Consider the following 6,932-nt stretch of genomic DNA (forward strand, 5'->3'; position numbering starts at 1 on the left):
CTTGAGTACGGATCTGTGTCAGTAAGCAATCTGCGCTTACTTTGAGTTTCAAGTGACTGGTGGTGATCCAGGTTCAAGTAAACAAATTCTGTTTGTGGTCTACCCAAACATCTATAGCCTCACTACCAACACCATTTATTTTAGCCGTGGGGACCCCTTAACTAGTGGCCACTGCCTTATTGCTTGTTGGCTGGTGCCATGGGGCTTACTGTTTCATCATAATAATACCCCTCCCTCCTTCTGCCTAGAGGAGAAAGAACAACCTCCAAGCACCATTTGGACAGCTTGCTTCAATCCAAACTCTTACCCCTCAGCCCCATTAACAGGTAGAACAGTGGGTATCCTCATTCTCCACCTCTCACTCACTACTTGGATGAGAACAGTCACTACTGGATCCCCAGGAGTCTCTCAGATCTTCCAAACAGGCCTGCAAAAGGGCCATTGTACTTTCCTCTTCCCGAAAGCCCTATCTCTGTCAGCATCTTGTCCTCATTGCCAGAACTTCCAACAACTATGAAAAGCCTGAGATTTTATGCCACTTCTAAACTAATAAGTTCGCCTGTTAGTTTCATGGGTACTGACAAAAAACATGAGACTCCTGGGACAGAGACAAAGGACTTCATTACCCTTGGCCCAGCAGGTAGCATGATCTTCGTATTTGCATTAGTTCTCCTTGCCTCTAAGTTCCACTGGGTGATACGGAGCAGCCAATCTGGATGCTCTGCATACAGTAAGTTTGTGTCATGGTTGAGGAACCCTGGGATTTGGAAACGCTAGTATTTTAAAGAGCGTTTACTTGAGACACAAATATCTTTTTTTTTTTTTTTTTTTTTTTTTTTTTTTTTTGAGATGGAGTCTTGCTCTGTCGCTCAGGCTGGAGTGCAGTGGCGCGATCTCGGCTCACTGCAAGCTCCGCCTCCTGGGTTCACGCCATTCTCCTGCCTCAGCCTCTCTGAGTAGCTGGGACTACAGGCGCCCGCCACCATGCCCGGCTAATTTTTTTTGTATTTTTAGTAGAGACGGGGTTTCACTGTGGTCTCGATCTCATGACCTCGTGATCCGCCCGCCTCGGCCTCCCAAAGTGCTGGGATTACAAGCGTGAGCCACCGCGCCCGGCCATGAGACACAAATACCTTAATACTGTGACCACTTTATGCAGTTCTTTCCCAGACTTCCTTTTTACTGCTTTTCCAATATTGTTTTTTGTTTAAGTGATCGACAAGGTGGTCAACCTGTTAACATGCTGCCAATGATTCAATGTAGATATGTACCTCAGGCAATCTCTCCTTCCAAACAAAGTGTACAACTAGATATGCTGCTTCAAGTTCTGCCTGCTGGAGAGATTTTCTTTCATTACTGACTTTGAAGCCTCTACTGAGTGAGGTTCACTGTAGTGGAGAGGCCATTCTCATTCATCTGGGGCTGACATAGCATGCAAATCCAGGCCGCTGTTCATAGGGAATTCCTCATGAGGCTGTCGGTGTAGGGAAGGGAGAGGTGGAAGAGTAGCTGGAATTACAAAGTCCCCTGCTTATGCAGCATACTTGTGTATTCTGGACCTGTTCAGACCCAGTTTTGTATATTCCACTTCTGTTTTATAATGAATTCCTGCTAGGTAATTCAGTTTTATATTTGGTGGTTCAGATAACACCCAGTTCATGATGGACAGTTTGTGTTGCATGATAATTTGGTGTCCCGAGGCAGACATTCAATTTCTACCAGCTCTCAGAAGCAAGCCAGGAATTGCTTTTCAAATGGCGAAAGGTTGTCAGCACAAGTGGACATCAGCTTACTGCAAATCTCCTGGGGGGATATCAAAGACTTTCAAGGAGGAAAAAATTCAATCTAAATTTGATTACAAAGAAATGCAAGAGACTCCAGGCCTCAATTTCTTTGCTTTGTATAAAGGTAAAAATGATAGATTTATTACAATTTGAGTTATAAATTTAAATTTACAATTTAGTTACAAATTTAAAAGGCTAAAAGAACCTTTTTTGTACCAAGCTGTAGAAAGTTTTAGTATAATTTGGTAAAACAATAAGAGAACTTAATTGTAATTAAGTTTTACTTACACTCCTAATAAACCATGTAATAAATTAAATTATTTTGTGAATTTGGGGTTAAATTCTGTCTACCTATTTTTGCTGTTTTTTCCACAGCATGAAATAAAAATGCAAGCATGGCATATTAATTAATTCAAGAATTTCTATTTCTGTTTTAACAAAAAACTAAATTATATGGAACTATCTAAATTTCAGTTGAATTAAGATAGTTAATTAAGATAGTTCTAAGATAGTTAATTAGAACTATCTAGTTAACAATTGTCTTATAAGTGAAATAAGTAATTATCACCTATCCATTATTTAAAAATATGTAAATCTAAACATAGATATATGCAACTTCATTGAGTTATAATTTAAATAAGCGGTATATCTGTATAATTGGTTCTTTTATAGAAACCTTAGGCAATATTGCACATTATATAGACCTACAGAGCTAATCCATTTATACTATATGTGTACAGTTTTAAGGTGTTATTGGTTTTCTGACCTTTTCTTTCTTTCCTTCCTTCCTTCTTTCTTTTTCTTTTTCTCTTTTTTTTTTGACAAGGTCTCACTGTGTTGCCCAGACTGGAGTGCAGTGGCAGGATCATGATTCGCTGCAGTCTCAACTCCTGGGCTCAAGCAGGCGTCCAGCTAATTTTCTATTTTTCTTTTCTTGTAGAGACAAGGTCTTGCTATATTGCCCAGGCTGGTCTTGAAGACCTAGTCTCAAGTGATCCTCCCGTCTCAGCTTCCCAAAGTACTGGGATTACAGGCCTGAGCCACTGTGCCCAACCCCATTTCTTAATAGTGTATTGCACCTGAATGTTGATTTAAATATACTTTTGAAGCTTCTTAATGGACTTTGAATGTAATAGAATATTAAATTAATACTCAATAAATGTATAGTATAATATTGAATTAAATCTGGCAATTTTTAAAAATTTAAAATCAAGACATAAAACATATAGTACATAGCTACTGTATAGTGCTCATGTGTTTTTAATCTCTATATTTTAATATTTCTTCTGCAATCAATCACATTAAGATAATAAAATCAATACATTATAAACATTTAAAATAAAATACTTGATAGTATGTTTTATAAATAAGAATTTTAAAGATTTAAATAAATACCATCATTTAAAATATTGTTTTGGCTATCAAACAATGTGAACGTCATACTAGGACTAGGAGCTGAAAAGAAGTTAAAATTTGCCTTTGGTTATGAGTCTGTGCCTCTTGTGAGGTGCTAAAGAGTCTTTTTTTGGTTTGTTTCCATGTATTTTGTTCAGTTAGCAAAACATTGCTCTGCCAGGGTGGGTCCTCTTCTCAAAATTAACATTTAAGCCTGGGCATGGTGGCTTATGCCTGTAATCCCACCACTTTGGGAGGCTGAGGCAGGTGGATTGCTTGAGCCCAGGAGTTTGAGACCATCCTGGGCAACATGGCAAAACCCTCTACAAAAAATACAAAAATTAGTCATGCCTGTAGCCCCAGCTACTTGGGAGGTTGAGTTGGGAGGATCACCTAAGCCTGGGGGGTTGAGGCTGCAGTGAGCTGAGATCACACACTGCACTCTAGCCTGGGTGACAGAGGGAGACTCTGTCTCAAAAAACAAAAAAAAAATTAACATTTAAGTTGACTCTGGTTTCATGCTTTTGGATATTTCATTGATTGTGAAAACAAGGGTTTCTTACTCCTGGAAGAACAAGCATTTCTCAAGGTTCTTTTCTTACCCTCTTGTTGTGGTTGTAATAAAATTATTCTTTTGGTTAATAACTCTGGACTTTTCTACTCACCAGTATCTTTGTTATGACCATTATCAAGACTATATTCCCCTGGTAATTCTATCAAATGTTTCTCTTCTCGAAAATCAGATCTCATATGCAGAATTTTTGGAGACCATTAGAATGACTTTGTTTTTGCTTTTTTTTTTTTTTTTCACCCATAGTCTTTGGGGCTCCTTAGGTACATGCTTGGTAGCACCAAGCTTGTGTGGTCTATCATATGGCACATGCGAACAAAGAAAGGGCAAAAGGAATTATTAGGCATGGCCGGTTTGCTTCATGAGCCCAGAGTTATTCAGTGGTATTGTACAGGTTATCCTCTATCAGGCCTTAGGGGAAAGTGGGCAGCTCAACTCCCCTTGTGGAGGGCATTAGTAAATAGTTGGATTGATTTATACAAGCAAAGTGTTGTTCACCTACATATTCTTTAGTGACTACGTATATCTTTTTAGGATGTTCATCTAGTATGTTCATAAGTAAGGGCTTATTTGATGGTCTGCAAGCGATCTCTAAAAGACACTATTTCTCAGTTTGCAATATCCTTGTCTATTAATAGTAATCAGGGCACACATTTTATGGGACAGATTATAAAATTTGAAAACCTCGAGATTTATCAATGTTTTCACTGCCTTTAATTTCTTACAAAATTAAACGAAGGCAATAAAACACTAATGGAACTTAAAACTGGCCAACAGTTATAGCAGTTTATTCATTCAAAGAACAGTGACCAGATGTTCTGTCCATAAATATAATGAACATGACTGTTATAACAAATATAAGGCTAATACTATTCTCAAATGAAATATGAACAAGTAGGTTCATGAGATGTCTGGTTACTAATGGCCAGGCACTGGTGAGACATCCATGTGATGGATAATGTCGTGTTAAATTATTATAAAGCATTAAGGGCAATTCATTTAGAGTTCAAGAAGCCCTGACTCAATGGATGAGAATCAAGTTTCATTCCAAAAAGACATTGTTTGGACTTTACTGAGAGGGGTCTAATCCCGTTAAGCTATTAGTAAGGCCTCTGTTTAAGATATATGTCTCTTACAATAAGGAAATATTGCCCCCACCCATTTAAACATCTGCTTGCTATTAATCTCTGTTTTTCCTTAGACATTGGGACTAACCACAAATTCACCTTTTCTTTGTTTCTTTCTTTTTTAAATTATTATCTATTTTTAATTTCAATGGCTTTTGGGGTACAAGTGGTTTTTAGTCACACAGAAGAATTGTACAGTGCTGAAGTCTGAGAATTTAGTGCACCTGTCACCTGAGTAGTGTACATTATACCTAATATGTAGCTTTTTATTCCTCACCCCCTTCCACCCTTCCTGCTCCTGAGTCTCCAATGTCCATTAGACTTAACTCTGTATGCCTTTGCATACCCATAGCTTAGCTCTCACCTGTAAGTGAGGACATGTGGTGTTTGGTTTTCCATTCCTAAGTTACTTCACTTAGAATAATGGCCTCTGGCTCCAAGCTGCTGCAAAAGGTGTTATTTCATTTTTTTATGGCTGAATAGTATTCCATGGTATACATATATATCACATTTAAAAAATCCTCTCATTGCCTGATGGGCAACTGGGTTGGTTCCCTATCTTTGTAGTTGTGAATTGTGCTGCAATAAACATACATGTCCAAGTGTCTTTTTGATATATTGACTTCTTTTCCTTTGGGTAGATAACCAGTATTGTGATTGCCAAAGTGAATGGCAGATCTACTTTCAGTTCTTTGATAAATCTCCATAGTTTTCCGTAGTGATTGTACTTATTTACATTCCCACCAGGAGTGAATATGCATTCCCTTTTCACCACATCCACGCCAACATCTATTGTTTTCTGACTTTTTAATAATGGCTATTCTTGGCTGGGCTCAGTGGCTCACGCCTGTAATCCCAGCACTTTGGGAGGTCGAGGTGGGTAAATCACTTGAGGTCAGGAGTTTGAGAGCAGCCTGGCCAGCATGGTGAAACCCCGTCTCTACTAAAAATACAGAAATTAGCCGGGTGTGGTGGTGGGCGCCTGTAATCCCGGCTACTCAGGAGTCTGAGGCAGGAGAATCTCTTGAACCCGGGAGGCGGAGGTTGCAGTGAGCCGAGATTATGCCACTGCACTCCAGCCTGGGCAACAGAACAAGAATCTGCCTCAAAAAAAAAAAAAGGCTACTCTTGCAGGAGTAGGGTGGTATCTCATTGTGGTTTTAATTTGCGTTTCCCTGATGATTAACAGCGTTGAGCTTTTTTTTTTCATGTTTGTTAGCCATTTGTACGCCTTCTTTGGATAAATGTCTATTTGTGTCATTTGTCCACTTTTTTATGGGATTATTTGTTTTTTTCTTGCTAATTTGTTTGAGTTCTTGTAGATTCCTTGTAGATATTAGGCCTTTGTTGGATGCATAGCTTGCAAATGTTTTCTCCCATTATGTAGGTTTACTCTGATGATTATTTCTTTTGCTAAACAGAAGCTTTTTAGTTTAATTAGGCCTCATTTATTTATTTTTGTTGCATTTGCTTTTGGGGCCTTTGTCATAAATTTTTTATCTAGGTTGATGTTGACAAAAGTTTTTTCTAGGTTATCTTCTAAATTTAGTCTTTGATCTATCTTGAGCTAATTTTTGTATATGGTGAGAGATAGGGATGCAGTTTCATTTAGCCACATGTGGCAATCCAATTTTCCCAGGGCCATTTATTGAATAGGGTGTCCTTTCCCTGATTTATGTTTTTGTCTGCTTTGTCAAAGGTTAGTTGGTTGTAAGCATTTGGCTTTATTTCTGGGTTCTCTATTCTTTTCCACTGGTCTATGTATCTACTTTTATATTATATGGTAATTTTTATTTATTAAAGTAGGTGCTGACTACACAGGTGTTTATTATTATCCTTTTTTAACTGATTTGAAATTTAAAAAACATGATTCTGTGTAGTGCTGCTAACTTTGCTAGGAGATTTGAAAGTTATACTATTCAAATGTTTAAGCTAATTGAATATTTGAATAGCACTAAAATTTCCAAAGCATTTTTTGTTATTTAATTTAATCAACAATGCACATAATTTTTGATTATTGGTTGTAAAGAAATCTGCTGACTTGCAGATAAAATA

Source organism: Symphalangus syndactylus, chromosome 12 (assembly GCF_028878055.3).
Source record: "Symphalangus syndactylus isolate Jambi chromosome 12, NHGRI_mSymSyn1-v2.1_pri, whole genome shotgun sequence".
Taxonomy (NCBI): Eukaryota; Metazoa; Chordata; class Mammalia; order Primates; family Hylobatidae; genus Symphalangus; species Symphalangus syndactylus.